The sequence below is a fragment of the Melanaphis sacchari genome, unplaced genomic scaffold (assembly GCF_002803265.2).
Source record: "Melanaphis sacchari strain LSU unplaced genomic scaffold, SCAv2.0 Contig23_pilon_pilon, whole genome shotgun sequence".
Lineage (NCBI taxonomy): Eukaryota > Metazoa > Arthropoda > Insecta > Hemiptera > Aphididae > Melanaphis > Melanaphis sacchari.
Window position 1 is genome coordinate 4,802,748 of NW_020271114.1, and position 23,023 is coordinate 4,825,770.

General features: G+C 22.8%; 1 protein-coding gene and 1 non-coding gene across 3 annotated transcripts in view; one reads left to right on the top strand and one right to left on the bottom strand.

The window, feature by feature from the left end:
- LOC112594752 overlaps positions 1-23,023 on the bottom strand; it is a 39,764-nt gene that overhangs the window by 5,979 nt on the left and 10,762 nt on the right. The gene's annotated exons all lie outside the window — the stretch shown is intronic.
- On the top strand, positions 20,131-20,203 carry Trnaa-agc. Its single transcript has one exon. It is a non-coding gene; the product is annotated as a tRNA-Ala (tRNA).

The following is a 23,023-nucleotide window of genomic DNA, read 5'->3' on the forward strand; positions in this document are numbered from 1 at the left end:
TAATTATATTCTCTTAACAGTTTTATTGAACAAATCAATACAACTAAGTATTATATTGCCATATATCTGTTTATTCGCATTTCATGGTTTTATTATTTTTGTTTTAGCAGCCATCATTGAATATCTTAAAATTCAAAATTAAACGATATTTATGCTTAAGTAGATACTGAATAATTATTATTTGTTCCTTTTATTTGCTATCATATAGTACATATTTGATGGCGTATAAACAAAATAAAAATTATTTACTTTAAGACACAAACTGTTTTGTATTTCAAAATACAACTATGGTTTTTTTTATTAAGCAAATATTTAATGTCATCCTTCATCGAGAAAAATTGCAGCATAAGTTTCATAGATACTTGGAATATGTTATGGCTTAAGTTTTTATATTTGTGCTGCTCTGTTTTGTCTTGAATAATTTTACTATCTAAAATAATATACTTTTATAATTGTAATTGTGATAGTGATACTAAAAATCATAAATATTATATTTAATTACACTAAGTACCTACACGTCCTACACAGTATCCATTTTATATGTTATGGAATTACATTCTTTTTTACCTTTATATTATTTAATCTAAATTCTTTAAATCATTTTATTAATGTCTTTTTTTTTCTATTTAGTCGTAATAGAATAATTGAAATTGAAATCTATTCAACCATTTCTAAACGACTCAAACATTATCATTATATTGGGTTGCGTTATACTTATTACAATATTCCTACAAATAATGATATGCGTGAATAAAGTTCAAACATATGAGGAAATCTGAGGGTTTTCATATAACTCAAATTTTTAGCATACGTATTGCCGTCTGCTGATTATATTACATATTCATATAATATTACTTTACTAAATTTGAAAAAACTTAATTTCAACTAAGGTATGTAAATTTAAATTAATGTTGTCTAAGAAATATAAAAAGAATTTTTATTATACATACTATTGTATATCAAACAACAAAATATATGAAAATACTAAAAATATTTGTTTTTTAGATATATTTTGTTTGCATGAATCATTTACGTGTTAACTAATATCTTATTTCAATAACTTTTATAATACTTAACAAGTAATTTGATTATGCCATTTTATTATTACTGCAGATAATCAAAGAATGTAACTACATAACCTATTATGATCGTATTTCAAGACACATCTAAATAGCATTGTTTCAAAAACTCCTACGTACTATAGGCTTTAAAACTATATACAATAACTGTCTCAAAATATTGTAATTATCATTATATTTACCTAAATATATTTTGACTTCAGAAGTACCTATTCTAAAAATAACCTCTGCGAAGTTAGCAAGGTCTCCAAAAATGTAAAATCATAAACATTATCGTAAATAAACATAATCTAACATTTGCAACAATTTATGTGTAAGAAAGAAAAAATCCAATAGTACTTAACATATTTTATTATTACGATCATACTAGCACCTTTGTATATGGTATTTAGTTTTATATAAGCATAAATAAAAATCGACTTATTCTGTTGTATGATTATAAAATACAATAGGAACTATTAAAAAATGTTAATGTAAATAGTATTTTCCAAAAGTTGTGAAAATAATTATTTGCATATAAAACACAAGCTCGGAGTAAATAATAGACAATTATTTTATAAGACGTAAGAAAGCAGTTTTTGTGTTAGCTAAAATGCTAATTCTTTTCAATGAATACTATAAATATAAATTTCACTTTCAAACTAACAAGTAGAAAACATTTTAAATTATAATATTATCTAAATGAAATGCGAAGTAAAATTTTTTAGATTTTTCAGAAAATTAAATTCAAGAGATTCCGGACTGTAATGGGTGTGACAAGTACACCAGGAAGTCACATTTCACTTGTCAAAAGTTAAAACTGTCTGATTTAATATAAAGAGAACTATATTTTGAGTATAAAATTTAAATAGATATGTTAGAGGTAATTTTATTTAATTTATTAAATGTATAGGTATTACATTTAATTTTAATTGTTTAAATTATAAATAATTAATCCTTGTATTTAATAACGTTGTCAAGCATAGCAAAATTTAATATCTGCTGAAATAAATCTATAAGACTATTTAATCTAACTTAATCTTTTTTATACTGATTATTTCAACGAAAAAAAATTGTTTCTCGGCTTTCGTAACTTTTCTGTTTTTTAATGTATTTCTATATTCAATTTTTGATCGATTCTAATCAATTTACATTACATTTATTGTGAAAAATAAAAATAAAAATAAGTAGCCATCTATACATGTTTCATCTAACCTAACCTAATTGATTAATCATTTTTTCATACATTAACTAAAATTTTAATACAATAATACATTTTGATAATAATTATAATATTATATAATATTACTTAAAATAATAATTTTAAACGTTATGAGTAAATACGCTTATGTTATGATATGTAATTATAACTAAAGAAAAAGTCCAAAATATATTTAAAAAGTTCGAAAAAATCAAAAATTTTTAAAACGATATCATATTTTATAAAATATGTTAGATATTATATATAATCAGTAAAAATTTTAGTCATTTACGATTTTACCTTTTTGCATTACTGTATTTTTTTAATTTTTTTATGGTTATTTTAATAACTTTTGACCCTCCCCTTACCCAATGTACCAACTTTATCCAATTTATTACCAAAACCGTCCTCAATATTAAAGTTCAAAACATTTTTACTCGTATAGATTACATCAGGGAATAATTTTTTACTGACTGTACAAAAGACAAATATTAACGCTCATACAAATTTTAAACTCTTGAGTACCTATAGCTATATTACATTGTCTAACAACTGAGAATAGTATTTAAAATAGCGCTGCGTTGTCTCAACAACTATCTGTTGGCCCGGCAGCTCGTTCGGCTTTTGATTGTCGACGGAAAAACTCGAGTAGTATAGTGGGATTGTACATCGTTGTTTGCCGTAACAGTGTTTAATATTATAAACTTCATGATATAAATATCATAATGTTATAATAAAATATTAATATAATGAAATAGGTATATTACAATATTACATAGATTATACGACGTATATGAATTGTATAAATGTTATTATGTGCTCGTGCGGTGGTTTATCACTGAACTTTTTTTTTTTTTTAGAAGGGCGCAATGCCGAGAGCGAAACACGAATGTGTGCGTGCGTCTCAATTATAATGTTTTTTTTTCTCTACAGTAATATATAAAACATAAAACGAATGTTTATTTTCATTGTATTTTCAGTAAATAATAAGTACCTATACGTTGGTAGATACTAGGTGCAGTGTAATAAAGACGATATTGGAATGAAAACAAACATTTCGTCGAGCACTTGTTTACCAACTGTGGATGACCTTTACAGTGTATACAACAATAATATGTTATAGTGGCGTATTATATCCGTTCTCACCGAACACTAAAGACAATTACTGTCCCTCCGGCCTCCGGACATATATGTATAATATATACCTATATCCATCGTGCATTTAATTTTGTTAATCGCACCGGCTGGTGAATAATTATTTTCAGTTTCGCTATTCAACGTTTTCTCCTCGATAAATTAATGTTTTCTCGGTAAGTGTTATTGTTTATTGTGGAGCGTTTCGAGTTACCTCACGTGTTGTAAACTCTAGAAAAGAGCAAAATTGTGGTCACAACGATCGCTCTCGTTTTCTATGCCCACTACAGGTCGCGAGTTTATCGATACCGCAGTTTCAAAATGTTTTTATCTCTTCGCAAAAACATTCGTTTTTCAACGCCACATTTCACCTGTGACGTTTTTAACCTGTCGCCATCATGCTCCGTATCTAGTTTAACAGTCTTCAGATTTTACACCCGCGCGTAGAGCATTTCTGTGGAAATCAGATTCAGCCTCGAGGGAATAAAATTAATGGATCGCTGCAGTGTATTTAAACGCAGTGATTTTTTCACTCTTCACGAATTGTCTTATATAGTAATTATTACAAAATATACAGCGCCAGCGTTTAATATTTTAAACTACCCACTTCAGGTGTCGGAGTTATTTAAGTGTATATTTTCAAAAGTTCACTATGGTTCAATATTTTTCATACGCGTTGTATTAAAAATACCATCAATTCTGAAGCAACACTTTTACATATTTAATAATTTACGAGTAATTTCTATTTCAGACACAGAGCGATGAATACACCGCCAAAATAATAATTATATATATATTAACACGTGATTATCGTATTTGAATTCAAAAATAGAAATTAACTCCGTTTGTAATAAATACATATAATTATATTATAACTTATAAGTCTTACTATAAAATATCTAAATTTTATTTATCTTAAAGTGGGTTTCTGTCAAAAGATAAACTATAAGCATTTTTTTTATTATATACATTTATATGGAACTCTTTAACCAGTGTTAACTTATAATAAAATGAACTAATTAATCATAACTAATCATCAATTTAATGTTCACTGAAAAAATAACAAAATAAAAAAATAAAATTTAAAAAATAAACCTTAGTACTTGAAAATAAAAATAAAAATATATATCATTGAATATTGTCAATTTACTAAATATTACAAATATATACAGCTAAACTGCAAGTTTAATTTAACTTAAATTTTTTTTTCTATAACTTCATTTTATTGTGCTAATTTTTGTCTTAACAAATATTTTTGTCGAAAAACTGTTTTGTATTTCCATTTTTTTCCTAATATTTTTTATAAGGTTTCTATCAATTATCACGAAAAATTCCGGAGACTTTTAACTACTCGCTAGATACCAATTAAATACAAAGCGTTTAGATATTACACCTCAAAAAAAATTAACTTCTTATATTATTCGATCATAAAAATGGAAAGGTTAAAATCATAACTAAATATCATTATTTATAAGTCAATAATTTATATTAAAAATAAATAAATTAAAATAATACACAGAAGGTTTAACTTTTATTAAAATATGCTTGGTTTTATAATTGTTTCAAAATATAATATATTGTTGCAAAATATCCAAAAGCCTGAACAAATTAATTTTTAAAGCAATTTAAAAACTTTATACTATTTTATATTATATTGAGTAAGTAAAACAAAAATTAAATATGAAATAGTATATCGCAAGCGTATATTATAATGTAATGTTTGTGGAAAAAACAAAACAAAAATCTTTAAAATTTTAATTTATAAATTTATTTTTGTACGTTTTATTTAAGTTAACTCGGATAGTTGTAAATTATTATACATTTAGTACTTACTACAATAAGTTTTTATATTTTTCAAATTACTCAAAGGAAGCAACTTTAAATTATTCAATAGTATGTGAATTATTTTAATGACTCTTTTCATGTTTCTTTATTATATAGAATTACTAAAATATATTTTTATCTCGTATAATCTGACGCTTATTTATTCTGATCAAATTATTTTATTAGTTGTTATCATTATTACTTAAGTAATCAAGCTTCACTGTCAAGTACGTTCGGCTTTCAAGCAAAAATAATTTATTATTTTTTGCCTAACATTATAATTGAATTTAACTTTCTATATATACGATTTATTTATTTCTATCGTATTACGTTTCCAGAGTAGTAAAAGATTTATGGTTCAATAATCAAATAAATACCTATATACGTGGTTTATTTATAGATATATAACATATTATATGTTTATCGTGTCATACCTTTATTCACAGTCTACCGCTTATCGAGTACCACGTGTCATCGTGGTCTACGGTTCGCTAAGCACGATGTTCGAGTTGAACGCGTTTCAGAATGTGGCTAAATAAAACGATTCATCTCTTTAGAGATCAGCGCGATATTGTTTCGCTGATCGATAAAAGGATTACGATACAAAAAAAGTCCGTAATTATTTATTAATTAAATTTATATAGTTATACCTTTAGACTCCTTTTAAAACTTCTAAGACAATAATATTGTGCATGCGGATTTAGTGAACAGCAATAATGTTATACTTATAATATGATTTTATTCTATAGTAAGTAATTATTATTCTTATCGTTTTTTTCAACCATACTTTTTAAGTCTCGCAAATGGACTCCCTCAAAAATGTAATAACATTAAACATTAAACGCTTAAGAATTCCATGTCGAGAATTGAACATATATATTATAATACTCTATCATAATATTATCATATATTTTTATATAAAGTGGTCGCTGAATTATATATTATATAAAATCCTAAATCCTGAAAATACGACGATTTGAATGCCAATGTAATACAATATTCAAAACCTTGAACCAATATTATTAATTTAATACTTTTGGAAAAAAAATTACTTCTAAAACTTAGTAAATGTTTAATTATTGAAAATAATCTCTAAAACATAATATTTTATTTAATTTTTGCATAGAAATATTATATTAAAAAGTACAAAACATACAAACATCTATTTTTAAATTAACATAATATACTAAAAACGCAAGATTACATAAATATCACGGATTAAAAATTAATATTAGATGACGAATAATATTTATTCATACGAGGAAAAATATAACATAATATAATAATAGTACAATATACAATAAATTGCTACTCGTTTATTGACATAAAATGACGTGAATGATCTGAAGTTAGAATGCATTCAAAATGAATTTACATAAATTAAGATATTAAATATTATCATACATTGTAGCATTTTTATTTTCGTCAAATCATTATCATATAAAGTAGAAATGTCCATATAAAGTTGTCTGAAGAAATAATAACGAAAATATAAAATGAACTATAATAAATTCACGATGTACCTATAAATAATAGATGTGTTGATTTAGGACGTTAAAAAACAAAATAATAAATATTTTAAATAAGAAAAATCTTAGAAATCTGAATTATTTTCTGATGAATGGTTATAATTTTGTATTATTATATTAACGTGACTGAATAAAATTATCAATCATATATTCCTGTGCGTACCTTACTATCTTTTGTATAAATCTTAAAATATTGATTTCTCGACAGTGGTCTTAGCTATAAAAGTAACTTAGTTAACTGTCTAAATAGCATAAGTTTACTGAATTTATTCCATTTGAACAGTTCACGTAATATCATAAAATTTCTTCAAATTTCGAATTATCCATAATTCACAAACAAATACATAATTATATAACTCTTAATTTCTTAGTAATAATAATTTAAAAAAATATTTATTTTCACATTAGTCACGTTTAATGACGATAATGATTAGTTATGTTATTAATTATTACATAATAATTTTCGTGTGATTGAAATAAAATATTGTTAAGTGGCTATCTCTTGTATTTTACTTAGTAATCTGATTACTAAGTATACATTTATTGTGACTATGATATTTTTCTAGGTTAATAAATAGTTAATAAATTATATAAATAAACGTTCTTAATCATAAATGGATTGACTTAGACAAATGGTAAATACAATTTATGAGAAGTACACAAATAAGTTGGATTTTGAACTAGAATTTTTTTTTCTGGAATTCAAAACAATAAAACGTATGGGAGTTTTTGCCTTTGAATCAAACTTAAATGTTATAAGTTTTAAAATTAAAATTAAATATTAATTATTGTTAAGTATTACCATTGAATATATATAGTATATACTTTATATACTCAATGGTATAACATAATTTTTTTCTTTCGTTTGTCATAAAAAAAAAAACTTAAAGTAGTGATAGTATTTATTTTCTTGGGACTTTATAATTAAACAACTGGGATTAACTTGGTACTTATACTTAATGTTTAATTTTTTTTTATATTAAATACATTCTAATTGTATAAATATGTAAATTAAATGTTAATTTGTCAGTACTTGTTTCTTCTTTTCAGTTTATAACAATAATCCGAATAACTATCACTAGCTTTCAACAAGTAATATTTAATTGAAATAATTGACATTATCTTCAGTCTTATGGTTGATAATTTGATTGAATATAATAACAAATTACCGTGGAAATTACTCTGCATTATAATATATTTTAAGTATAACTCATCATTGATTAAAATACTGCTATAATGGATGTGTTAAATTTGAATTAGCCCTCATACGATAATACATCATTGTAAATGAAAAACTATTTTGATCGGAGTTACTGTGTAAACCTTTATTTTTAAAAATGAAGCAGTATATTTCACTAACTTCTGATAAGACATCAGATACATACATTGTATTATAATGGTATTATATTTTATCAAATAATATTATTATTAACTTATATAAATGTTAATACTGACGTACCGCAGAATTATGTTAATAAATTTATGCTATAAATAGACATAAAATTGCTAAAGATACCTATTTAGAAAATTCCATCGAGTACAAAAAAAATGGTATGAGAAATAATAGAATGTTAAAGTTTCTACTGTTCATATTTTTCTAATTACAACAAAACGATTAAAATAATTATTTTATATTTAAATATTACCCAATTTTGTTAAAATTTAAACTTCGAACGCTTATTGTAACTTACTAAACAACTTATGAAGAATACCCAGTCTTATATTTTCCAAATGATTTGTTATTCTTTTTATGATATCTTAAAATACATATTATTATAATATTAAAATGATTAGACGGCGTCATAGATAGGCTATTTAGCTACACTATTACTGTAGTGGATTTATTTTCTTAGTATCTAGGTGGTTATATTTTTATGTTTTGTTAAAATACATGAAATTATTCAAAGTCGATTTAATGAAGTGAGTCAAATACATGGAGTTTGAAATCAACACTGATTCACCTTATACAATACATATGTCTGTGGCAGATGGCTTATGATGAAATATTAAGATATTATAATAAAACTATTGACACGATTAAAAAATTATACAATTTAAACCATAAAATATTATAATAACCTTTGTAGTATTGTAGTGGTATTTAAATTCGATCGGCGAACGGTACTATAAAGTCTTGAGACATCTTATTACTAAATATTTACCGTGGAAACCCATTTATTACTCGCAAGTTCATCAAAGTAATTTCAGTAACCAGATGATGTTACAAAATAAAATTATAAGTAATAAATTATACTAATAACAATATTATGCACCGTCGTTTTGATATTTATAGTATCATAAATTACAATATATATATAATTTACATCAACTGAAACTATTATCGTTGTGTTGTGTCCGTGGTTTTTTTTTTATTCAAAACACAATAGTTATAGATAATCATGCTTTTAAGGTTTGAAATTGACCTTGAATATAAGATGGTACCATATCGATAGGAAATTTTATGTATATGTTAAAATTATCATCACAATAAATACGTTTTATTAATATATAATTACACTTCAAGCTATCGTAAATAATTTATGTATAGTACTTTTAGATTCATGATGTATCTTAGTGAGACCATATTATATTATAGACAAATGCAAAAAGCTATTTTATATTTGGCTGTTATATTGAGAATAAATAACTAAAAAATAATGAAATTAAAATAAAATGATTATAACATACAATTATCTAAATAAAAATAGGGAAACATTAATATAATTTATTTAAATAAAAATAAATATAACAATACATTTATCTAAATAAACATATTAATAGTTACTTATTTTTCTCACTTTTTTTGGATTTTTTTTTATAGGTGTTTATTTACATAATGAGGGACGGCTTACTATTTATAAAAACAATGTATATAAAATATGCATACGCCATGCAATAATCTTTAATTATTTTCATACTTGAATACAAATTAATTTAAAAAATGTATTAATTTTATTATCTCAATATCTCACACAATGATAAATTAGTTCTGAATAAATCTTGTAAAATGTCTATGAATGAACTTATAGGCTATAGCAACTTGCAATAAACTTATTATCAAATGTATGCTATGATTGATATGAACTTCATCTTAAATATTTAAAATACATATATATATGAACTACCTAGTCTTAGGTGCATTTAGTTTTAAAAACAATATTAATTCAATTAATATGAAATATAATATATTATATTGAATAAAAATTATTACTGAACAGTAATAAATTGCGATAAATGATATTTCATAAGTACCTATCATCACTACTATTGGTAGGTATCATAGAGTAATTACTAAAAATAAACTCGATAGGGTTGTTTCATTAATTAATCATCCATAGCAATAACTTAAGTTATTGTGCGCTTATAAAAGTTTTATATTTATAACAATATTAATATAAAAAGAAACATGGAGAATAAAAGTTAAATTTAAATGATATTCTTCATCATTATTAATTACTTTTTTCATTTTAACTTTAATATCTCATTATACAGTTGTAACTCAAAATACTAAATCAATTTGGTTAAAAAAAATCGTCATTATAATAAAAACTAATTTTATGTGAATAAAAAAGTATTTTGTTTCTAATAAATAATAAATAAATACTAATTTTTTTGTTCGAAATATTTTTTTAATCAATTTATTAGCACATATTAATTCATGTTTAATATTTATAAATAATTATATGTTAAGCAAGATTAACCATAATTATTATCAGGAATATCCATTTAAAATAAAAATAAAATACCTATGTATTTTTTTTAGTTTCAGTAAGGTCATGCTGTTTTACTCTTTGTGTTATTTTTAAAGTTTTACAACTACAATATATAAAAAGACACCTATCTCCCTCTCTCTTTAAATGATAAATTTAGTAATCCCAAGTAGTACTTAAATTCGATATTAATGGACAATCGGAAAATTATCGTTTGATTGGCTGGCTATAATTAAGTTACCCATTTCACGACGATCAATAAAAAGTACTAAGAATAATATATATTTAGTAAACGACGATTAAGTGAATGCTTTTATTTGGATTAACATCTTGACACATTAATGAAATACCTCATCCTCATTTTTAAAGGAAATGAAACAAGATAGAATAAAATAAAATGTATATTACGAAATTGATATTATTTTTAAACGAAAAACTATTGTAGTAATATTAAATCAACAAAATAGGACATTGAAATCAGTTCTTAAAATAGTAATAAACTTTTACCAAAATTATTAATTTTACATTAAAGCAAAAACCAAAAATCCGATTAAAATACAATTTTTATCATTATTTTTTTTAAAATATAATTTGCAAGTACTTGAAAATTATTTTATTTTAATAACTATATTAATATTAACATTTTTTTATTATTACTCCATATTATAGATTGATAAGGTTTACGAAAAACGAAATTAAATCTCATTTAGTGTTTAAGCATAAGTTAATGTGAAGGCTTTTTTTAGTTTTATTTAAACTATAATAATTATATTAATACATTGTAATACGAAATTCGAATAGCTGTTTAAATATTAAATATATTCAGTTTCGTCTTTAAAATCATTCAAACCCATTGATCCTTACTCTTGACTCCAACAATATCCCAGGGTTAAAGAAGAACTGTAGTGCAGATTTGTTAATATATAAAAGTTAATTAAAAAAAGTTAATGTATCACTTCAGAAGTACTACTTCTGGCCGCTGAGTAATTTCTTCAATTTATTCTTTTACATCTAATTAACTGACTACAATCAAATATGGTATTAAATACAAAATAAAAATGTGTATGGCTTATTGGAGTAGCTACGCAATGCACAAGATATATTTTTTAACAAAAAAAAAAAAAAAAAAAGACTATTATTAACGTACGACTTATAAGAATAAACAGTTTTAATAGGAATGTTCTTTTTGAAAATGTTAAAATAATTAGTGTTGTTTTCCCGTTAATAAAGCTTATACATACAATTAAATCTGTTTTAATTATAGATAGAAAATAGACTAGATTTTTTTTAATCATTCTATACTTAAAATGAGTAATAAATTAATTATTTTGTATACAATACTAAAAACATGAGATCAAAATACATTGTTTTCAAGATGAAATAAAAATTATATAATTTTAAATACACTTATTTGTAATAATATGTAGGTTATGCTTGAAAATAATTATCAAAGTTATACGATGAATAATTCATCGTAACTTATAGTCAAGTGTTGTTGTAATAATATAACATAAAGTATTATTACTAATGAATAAATTCCATATTTGTTATTTTTTTTTTTTTTTGAATTGATTTGAATTGAGAGAAATACTAATTACAGCTTCTGCTGAGTTATAGTAATGGTTAATAATTATTACAAAGATAAAAGCTAAAAAATAAATGATAATTATGAGCTGATCAATTATTCTTTTATACAATTGAAGTGATCAATTACAATAGCAGTTACAAGGATATATTTGAATAATATATTATTATTCAAGTAAGTACTTATAATAGTTATTGATAATCTTACAATTTCCACAGCTTTTCTAAATTATTGTTTAAAAATTTGAAAATTATATAAATATTTAGTAATATTTTAAAATAACGAACCAGTAGTGTAAACAATTTATTGTTATTAACGATTAACAAACTCGTTGAGTTTGTCATGACAAAAAAGTGTTTTTGTAAATTTAAAATAAAAAAATATGTTCATTCGTTTATTTAATGAAATAAAGAATTTTTAATTTTACATAAAAATTAAAATGCAGCCAGTTTTTGTATTCCTTGGAGATTTTACTTAGATTATTAAATATGTAGTACTTAAATGTATCCAGTGTACTATTGATTACATTTTGAACCACTAAAGACAATTTGATTTTGGGTTCTTCAAAGATGCACATTATGTAAAGCAAATTTCCAATTATGGAATAAATTATATTTTTTGAGTATAATATTATGAATATTAACTAAATTACACTGATCATAAAGCAAATTTAAAAATAATGTAAGTGCTGAAAACTTCGAAAAATCTCAATATTTTCATTAATTAAAATTTCTTTTATATTTATTTTAAATAACATTATTGAAAATGTAACTTTTTAGTTTTCATTTAAATTATTTATCAACACGGATGTCCATTACTAAATACTATAAATATACAAATTATTTATGGGATATATTTATCAATATAACTATAGTTAACTAGTTAATTATGTGTATTATATTACATTTACACCAACATAAGTATTTATTATCTACCTTTAATATAAATGTATATATTCAAAACTAATCTTCAATCAATTGAGTTATTTAAATAATACAAATCAACATATAATAAAAACTTATAAAAGCATAATTTTTTATATACTCATTCATATTATTTTATTGACAATATATAATTAACCGTATCAATATTTACTTCATATTTTAACTATAACATAATATATAAACTCATATACAAGTGTGTTTATTATTTAGCTGTAAGTTATTCAAAGAGTACATAAATTATACATTATATATTTATAAGTATATATTAGGTTATTTTGTTATAATATTGAACTTACCACATACATAATATAATTATACAGATAATAATAATTTAAACATTTTTTTTCCGAATATTTTACCTCACACATTTTTTTATTGCGTTTTATATTGTTCTCAAACATGTATCTGTTAAAAAATATTTAAAAAATAATTTTTCATCATTAAAATGTAATTTTTTTTACAAGTTATAATTTGACTTTTATTTTATATATTTTTAAAAATCTAAGATTACCTTTTGATTTTTTCTAATATATAGTCTAGCTAATTAATATATAAAACAATATAAGTATCGAAAAAAATGATTTATAAAAAGCAAGACAAAATACTTAAACAGATGAATTATGTCATTGAAAATCGATAATAATATTATATAGTAACTAAAATATCCTCGAGTAAATTTAATCTTTGTTTTTATAAGAAACATATTTCTATATCATTAAAGACTTTTTTACTGGCTTTTCATGAAAGAGTATGTAACAATTTAATGCGTTTCCTTTTGACCTACATTCATAAATAATAAAATACATCCATTTTAAAAATAGGCTAGGTGTAAATTATTGTATAAACGTAACATATTGTTCACTTTGCTAAATTGTCTCTTGTGACTTTATATGCTATTATTAAGAACAAACACATTATTATTATTATTATAACTTAGGTAATTACATATTATACCAAAAGTGACTATAGTAACAATATCTTATTTAGTCCATCTATTAAGTATGTTTTTGTCATTCGCCTCGAATTACTGATAAAACAATTAATTATTCATCCGAGCAGATGACGTACCTACGCCTACAGAAACAGAAGTTTGAAGAAAGCGTTTCACATGAATCGAGCGAGAAATTTATTGATTAAAGGTTTCGATGTTGATGATGATGTTATTTTTTCTTTATGCTTGACGTCGCATTTTGAAGCATTAAATATTCTCTAACGTTAAGAGAAAATTTGATCTAGTTGTTACTTTGATTGGGTAGAAGCCTAAAGTATAAAATTTTAAGTACTTTTCTTAGAAGATAAATATAAATTATGTTAAATTAATTTTTGACAAAAATCAATTTTTTTTTTTGTTTTGTAATTCAAAAAATCACATTTGGCCTTTTAACAGAGAATTAAAATGATCACCAAATACCTTTGATAGCATATTTTCTAGAGACTATATTAATTTCAAATTGGATTCTTTTTGATCTATTTATTTATAAAGATTTTAAATATACGAAATAGGTATTCGTTATTTTTTTTTTTTTAATGTACTGTTTGATTATTAGTCAAATGGCTTAATAATGTAATACGAATGATTTTTTATTTCTTCATAAATTATTCTTATGTTATAACTAATTGTATTAAAAAATATGAAAATGCATGGCTATATTTATTTTTTTAAATAATTTAATGCATGAAATAATTGATTTAAAAATTAATTTGTATTTTAATATAAATAGAACGAAATAAAATAAAATTGATATACTTAATTATTGTAATGTTTAAAATTTTAAAACATAACTCCTTTGAAATTTATTTTCATATTACTTAGTAACAAAAATTATCCTAAATTAAACCTAAAAAGGTAGGCAAGTAGGTTGTCTCTGTTGTCCATTAGATGTCGAGTGGGTTACTATCATAGATGTGTTAACCTTGAATTCAATGATTCTATCGTGATATGTTTTTTTTTATATATATATATATATATATTAAAACTATTTACTTTACTTTTAATATTACGGTAGGTATAAATTATTTTATCAAAGCTAATATAGTATTTAATTTTAAAAATAATATACATTTATGAAAAAAAAAAATAGGTATAAAAAATATTGTGACGTAAAATTTTTGATATTTTTTAATTGAAAAATTAACCACTTATTAGGAATCCGGTATTACATTTTCAAACAATTTACCCCGTCATACATATTTTATTGACATTAATTTAAAAAAGAAATCAAAAATGTCTAGTTTTTATAAATAACTCAAAATATTCAAACTATTTTGAAAATTATAACATGTATAGAAAATGATAATAAAAACATGGTGAATTTTTCAAATTTTTAAGGTTATTTGTCTTTGAATTATAACAAAATAATTAAATCAATTTAGTCAGTCAGGTAATCAGTAAAATTTCCCGTGTATTCTAAATTTTTTGTTTGTTTTCCTGACTATAAAAAAATTACTGAGATTTAAACTTAAACCACTTCAAAGTATAAACTAGATCCAATTTTCTATTCAAAACTAGCTTCAAAATTAAAAGTTGAAGCATTTTATCAACAACTTACTGTATACTCATACACAAAAAAAAGTAGTTCATTTTAAAGTCAACACATTCATCGTTCCGTTCAGAATCTAAAATATTATAATAATTTTTATCAATTATTCGTAAACTAAGTTATAAATCAAATCACTGTCAGTATAATATCATATTATACTTTTAAAGTATCTAAAAAGTGTAATACAACTTAATAAGGTCATTTTAAAATAATCTGGACATGGACAGAGTTACTAAACTTCTCAATATTCATCGTAGTACAAATTTCGTGGGTAATTTACAAAGGATTCATTTTATGATATACCTAAGTATTACATGTGTGAATTCACTATACTTCAATCAATTTAATTGTAAATTATCATTTATGATAAATTACTAGAAATTGTTTAAAATCACAAGACTAGCGTCTAATATGAAAACATTAAAAGCATATTTTTAAAAAAATTGTCAAGTAGTTCAAGCATATTGATATTTTTAAAAATCATTTATTAATTAAAATAGATTTATTAATAAATAATATTAGAGTTAAAATATTTTCATTATAAGTGCTAAATTTATTAAGCTCAGATATAATTACTTATTAATATATGATTAAAATATATTAATATTTTTATAATCACCAATATTTATTTTGAATGAAAAATGTATATAATTAAATACTATAAACAATTATTTTTAACTCAGATTATAATAAAAAATAATTATTGAAACCTATATTACTTCAATTAAAAGTATTTGATATATTTTTTCATAAATTTAGAAATAATCAATTCTCAACTAAAATCTTTTATAAATATTTTTTGTAATTTTTTTCTGCATTTAAAGTAAAAAATTATATAATAAATAATATACTATATAAAACATTTAAATACATGTGAAATATCTTTTATTAGCTTATAGATACTCCTATTTAAACATAAATGAACTGTCTATAAATTCTGAAAAAGTATTTTTGATATATAGGTTTTGTAGGACACCTTAAAATACTTTTCTTGACAATTTCAGAAATTTACGAAAGAAATCTTTCATTCAAAGTCTTCAAAAAGATCAACTTATTTGTTTTCAATGATGAAAAATAAACTTTTTCCCTTAACAAATGCGCATTTTTAAGTAGTTAGGGTATACTTATAAATACCATAAATATTCGTTATTCTATCATATACTATATTGGTAATATTACACAAAACATATTGACGCCGTTGGCTGAGAAATCATTTATTTTAGTAGGATAGAATGTGGATATGACTTTTTATTTCGTTGAAATAAATATCCAAAATATATTTACCTCCGTGGTTTACATAAAAATCATTTTAATCAGTTGTATCGCATGTTTTTGACATTACTTTCACGTTGCTTTGCACTCACTTTTTTAAAAGTAATATTTTTGCATTAAGATAAATATAAATATATTCATTTAACCATTTGTATTTAAAAACATTTTGAGATCACGTATACACAGATTATATGTGTAAATGTATAATATACAGAACTACTGTTGAATATCAAAGATTATTCAGTTTGTTTTGACATCGTTTTAAGTATGGAAATAAATAAAAATAAATAACACAACCTCACAGTAAAATTAAAAGATATGTACTATTTTAAATTGTTTTTGAAGAGTCTCATTTTTTATAAATAATTGTACGATGTTAATAAAAACAAATAACATGATATTAATATAATATTATATCACAATTAATTACAAGTTGATAATAAAATTAATATAGTATATACCTTAAATATCTTTGTAGATGACATGCAAAGAAGTATGGGTGTATTTTAATTGTGTATGTGCCGCGGATAACTTAAATATTTATATACTTATTTAAACTATCGAAATTATATGGAATAAAAAGATATATTCTTTAAATTAGTTGAGTGTATTTTTAGTGGTGATTAAACGATAGTGGTGAGGAGGTAGATTTTCTCATAACCTTTTTTTTTTTTTTAATATTTATGTTTATATATTAAGTTTTTCAACTTTTGTGTTAAAGTAACGCTTAACCTAACCTAAGCTTAGGGAATAGGTAATATTTAATTCTTAATACTTAATTTAAATTGGTAATGTAAAATTAAAAATAAAGAAAAAATATATTATAAAAAATAATGATATGTATGTCGATAACAGATAACTTATATTTAATTACTAAAGAAATTATACCAAATAACAAGTATCTATTCATTTTTATAAATCATGTTAAAAATATTTATACGTTTTGTGTCATTCAATCTATTTTGTGACACATTCAAACTTATCCATTGACTTACTAGTTAAAGAACACTGGTATAATGTGTTAAATTTGTTTTCTAAAACATAAATAATCAAGTATAATAAACTTCTATAGAATATGTCTAAATATCTAAATAACTATATTCTTAGACACTGTGTATAGTTTATATTAATATATAGACTCATACCTAAGAATTAGGCTATTACTATTATTAGTATTCAGTTGTCTGTACAAAATATACGAGAATGATAATAAATGTTCAATAACAACACCCTCTATACATGTCCAATTGAAAGTAAATATATTTATAGATATATAGATATAAACTACTAAATTGTGTAATTATATTACTTTAGAGTCATCTCAATTACTTGGTCATCATTTTTATCCATCGCGGGGTTATAAACTTATAAATATAGAGCACATAACTGTAAACGAAGTACTGGAAGATTTAGCAAAAAAAAAAAAAATAATAAGAAGAAGATAGATTTAATAATTTTACAAAAATATCATTAACATTATGTTCACAAATAAAGTTCGTATTTAGAGGATGTTTTAAAAAAAAATGATATTAGGGATAGCCATAAATTATATTTTTAATGATCAAATAGTGCTGTTAAAAAAACAACCACAACAAAATCATTTGACTGCCACTTTTTACCTTACTAGCATTAAAATAATTGAATAACAATTAACAAAATAACATTTTTAAATGATATGTATAATCACATATTATTATATTAACTATCATTAAAATTACCATAGTACAATGAAGGTAGTAAAACTTATTACAATAAAATAAAATAATAAAAGAAACAATATACCTGCAGTATATAATATCATTGATTATATTACTATTTGTACATAGTGTATGCATATAGTTGCAATAGTTTATACCTACTAACCTATTCATAGAAGTAGGTATCTTTATGCATTTTATGCATAGTTATTGTAATTCATATACGGGCTAAATAAACAGTTATTATAGAAGGGTTAATTAAATTGCCGGTGTCATAGATACTGTATATACTTATATCATTTCTAGGATGTTATTATTTTACATACGTTATTTAAATATCAACTAGATATAAACAATTATAATAATCGATAAATATACCTAATTGCCTATTAATTAATTTACCTATACTGCATCGAATATGACTAGCTGTGTTTAAAAAAAATAAAATAAAACTTATGTGAAACATTAAAACTATCATTTCCCAGTGATTTTAAAACTTCCAGTTTTGAAGGGTTTAGCCTACATGGCTACATGTGATTCAAAAATACGAGTATAAAATCTATAAAGTTGTAGCTTATGTTCCTACTTTTGTAGTAAATGATTATTAATGTACATGCCATCTATCATAATACGTAACTTTCGTTACCTAACGCATAGATACATGTCACAGATGCTCCTCCTAACCGTACGAAAACGTTTCTTTTTACTAAATGATAATATATTTTTGTCTATAGTCCAACATAGGAAAATTAGGAACCAATTTATCTATTGAATTAGACTTCTGAAAACAGATTTGAATTTTTCGTTAACTTTAGAGTAGTATAGGATAACTTCTATTATTTAATTTACCTGGTCTTATCCATACAACAATTTGAAATTCTAAATTTTTAAGATTTTCAAATTAAATCTCAAGAAAGGATAAAAGGTTAGGAATTTTATTTAAAATTTAAAAAAAATAGGAAAGTAGTTCTCATTAATTTCATCTCAAGTTAACTTCATGATAAATTCGAATCTATTGTCGGAAATTGTATTGATATATTAAGTAAATATGTACAATAAACGAAGCATACCTAGTTTAGGAAAATGTTTGGAAAAAATAATTACCGTTTTTGATCCCCTTAATTAATAGTTCCAAAATCTAATTAAATTGTTTACAATCTAGTAGGTATACCTAGGTATGATGTGTTTTTCTGAACTTAAAAACTTTGGTTGGTTAGATTATATAGTAGGTACCTACCTATTTAAACAATTTATTTATAATTAAACAAATATTTATGTCGAATGCATCTATTAATCAACTCAATCGTGTATACTTTAGAATATACCTCTTAATTATTGGCTACTAATGACAAATGATTATCTACCTACCCACATTTCCAAAAAAATTTACATTTAATACCTAATTTTATATTGAGAGTTGAAACACATTTTATTATAAAAATAATTTGTACCATATAAGTATGATAGTATTATACTATCTATATGCTGTAGGTTTATACAAAATAAAAGTTAAATAAGTAACTAGTAATAACTAACATATAGTAATAATAGTTATTAATGTTATTATTACTTTTACTTTTTTTATTTGTGTATGTTATTTTTTAAAAAGATCATAATTCTAAATAAACATCATCTGGGGGGCGTAGCTCAGATGGTAGAGCGCTCGCTTAGCATGCGAGAGGTACCGGGATCGATGCCCGGCGCCTCCAAACTAATTTTTTGCACATTTTTAATTTATCTAATAATTTATTTATATCACAGCAATTTATTATGAAACATTAAATATTTTAAAAGTAAAAAAAAATATTTTATCCAAAAACCTTAGTAGTTACCAAATAAATTAGAGTTATAATGAATATTATTTAAAATATTATGCAATAAATATTAATAGTAATCGGTTAGGCGTTTTAATAATTAATGAAATCATAATATCAGTGATAAATTCTATTTTAACACATGCGTTGCAAAATTATCTACCTAATTTTGAAATTCATATTATAATTTAGTTAATCACCACAATATTATACGTACATTAATCAATTTGCATCCATCAATACTGATTCTAAATATTTACAAACATGGAGTAATTTATTACAAAATTTTTAAATTTCGTTTGTAATTTACACCAAAATAATGGACATTTTTGTCATTCAGGTCTGTGGAATCTAATTTATAAATAGCAATCAATTTATTTTACAAGATATAGTTTATATTCAAATAGTTTAAATAGTTTAGTGTTAACAGCTCTAACTATTGATTATTATTCGATAGTGCCCATCACTGAAATTACAAACACTATTTTCGGCCTACCTGCAGTGGTGCAAATTACACATCTTTATTTTGGTGCGAATTTCCCATATTATGGTATCAATAATATTTCAGTCCTGATAGAGAGATAATTTAAATCATACAGTGTAAAATTACCTAAGGGATAGTGCAATACAAACAGTATTAACCTGCTTGAGTTAATAACATAGTCCTTTACAGCCATATCGTATAATTCGTAGAAGTTGGGTTACGCAATGTGAGCCCCGTACCTAATTTTCAATATTTTATGTAGTAGATACTTGATATATCAGTTATATCTTATACATAATATTTGTAAACGTTATGCAAAATAACATTATTTGTTAATAGCTATAGTAAATGAATATTATGACTTGTTTTCAATTACAAGTTGAATTTCTGATAGAGTAATTAATCAAAAATGATAATTATATGGTTTAATAACAGTATAAATTAAACATAGAAACATTTACTAGTATTTTGAAACGTCATCCCTAATACATATAATACCATTCAATATAATAACAATACATATCATACTTCTATGATATAATACGTTTGGATGACCCCAGTTAGTACTAACAGAATTAATATTGGTACATTGAAAATATCTAGAATACATGTGTACTCGTATAATATTTGTTTATATATATTTGAAAATTTAACTTTGATGAAATTGAATATTTAAACAAAATATAATAATTAATATGTTTTTCTTAAGATTTCAGTTATTATATTATAATTCAAATAAATGTCATTGGAACTTCAAATATTTTTGCATCTAATAAATTATTATTATTTTCTATACATTATTAAATTTTCAAAATATTTAGAATAATATTTTAAACTGTGAACCTACTCACATTATTTTAGAGTAGATACTAGATAGTATCTGTTCAGTAATATTGGTTTATATATTTTACTAAATTATTAACAAGCAATATTTTTGTGAAAAGTTAGTTCAACTAACCGCATTAAAAAAATACTAATAATAATAATAATAATACACATAAAATATTATCCATAGTAGTAAATACTGAATACTCGTACTTGTATATTTATCATTAAATTTGAAATTAACACATATATTACGGTGACTCACTTGTTAACTTTATGTACACTTGAAATATAAACTATACAGCAGAACAACTTCCCCAATTTTATATTCACTGCATTTCCCAGTCACTTTTAAAAATGATAGAATTGTCGAAAAACCAACACTTTAATCCATCACTTTTTATTCTCGTCCATCATTTTTTTTATCTCGTATATAATTTACTGTGATATTTTCCAATGTCAATCGCTCTAAATAATTAAACGGACTGCAGTATAATGTTAAGTTTTTGATTAAATAATAATGTGTCAGATTTTCTCTCATAATACTATGAAGTATTATCCTGAAGAATGGGTAATTTTATTGTCATAACTCATGTCTAATATAGATTATATTACTTATATAGCCATATACTGCAGGTATAGATAATTTATTTATATTTAAGTTTTTGTAATAGTTAAATGGTTTTACTATATTATTCAAACATTTAGTATGCACTATACACAGCGGAATAATGATATAGTATAAAATATTAGCAATCAAGAAAAAAACAATTTTTTTTTTATTCATCTCAAAATCATTGTTCAATTGTATAAGGTATTTTACTTCACAATAAAAGAACAAGTAATTTAAACAAATCTCATTTAAGTGAACTTTAATGTGTTTGAAAATGTGTAGAGAAATAAATGAAAACGTGGTATTTTCCAATAAGATATAATGCATTTCAGTATATACATTTATGTATTCAAGTTTCATAAAAATAATTCAATAGAAACATTCAATATTCATTTTAAATTTAACAATAGGACGATTATTCCAACTAGGTACAGTAAATTATGTTCTTAAAAAGATAAATGTAACTGAAATGTGAAAACATTAGAATTTTGAGAAAAATATTTTTGCTGATAATGGTATTATGAATTGGACAAGCTTTTCAAATAGATACCTATTCATATTATATTATAATTATGTAAATAAATCATGATTAATGAGATCAGGAAATATAATGTATTCATAAACACCGAACGCATTGAATTTAAACGAGCAAACCTGCAATGTAATAATATAATATTATGTTTATTAACAAAATTATGCTATATGCAATTTAAATTTTAAAAAAACGTTATTACTTATTTTATAAAAAACAATCTATTCATAATATCGTAAATCGTATTGAATAAAAAAATTT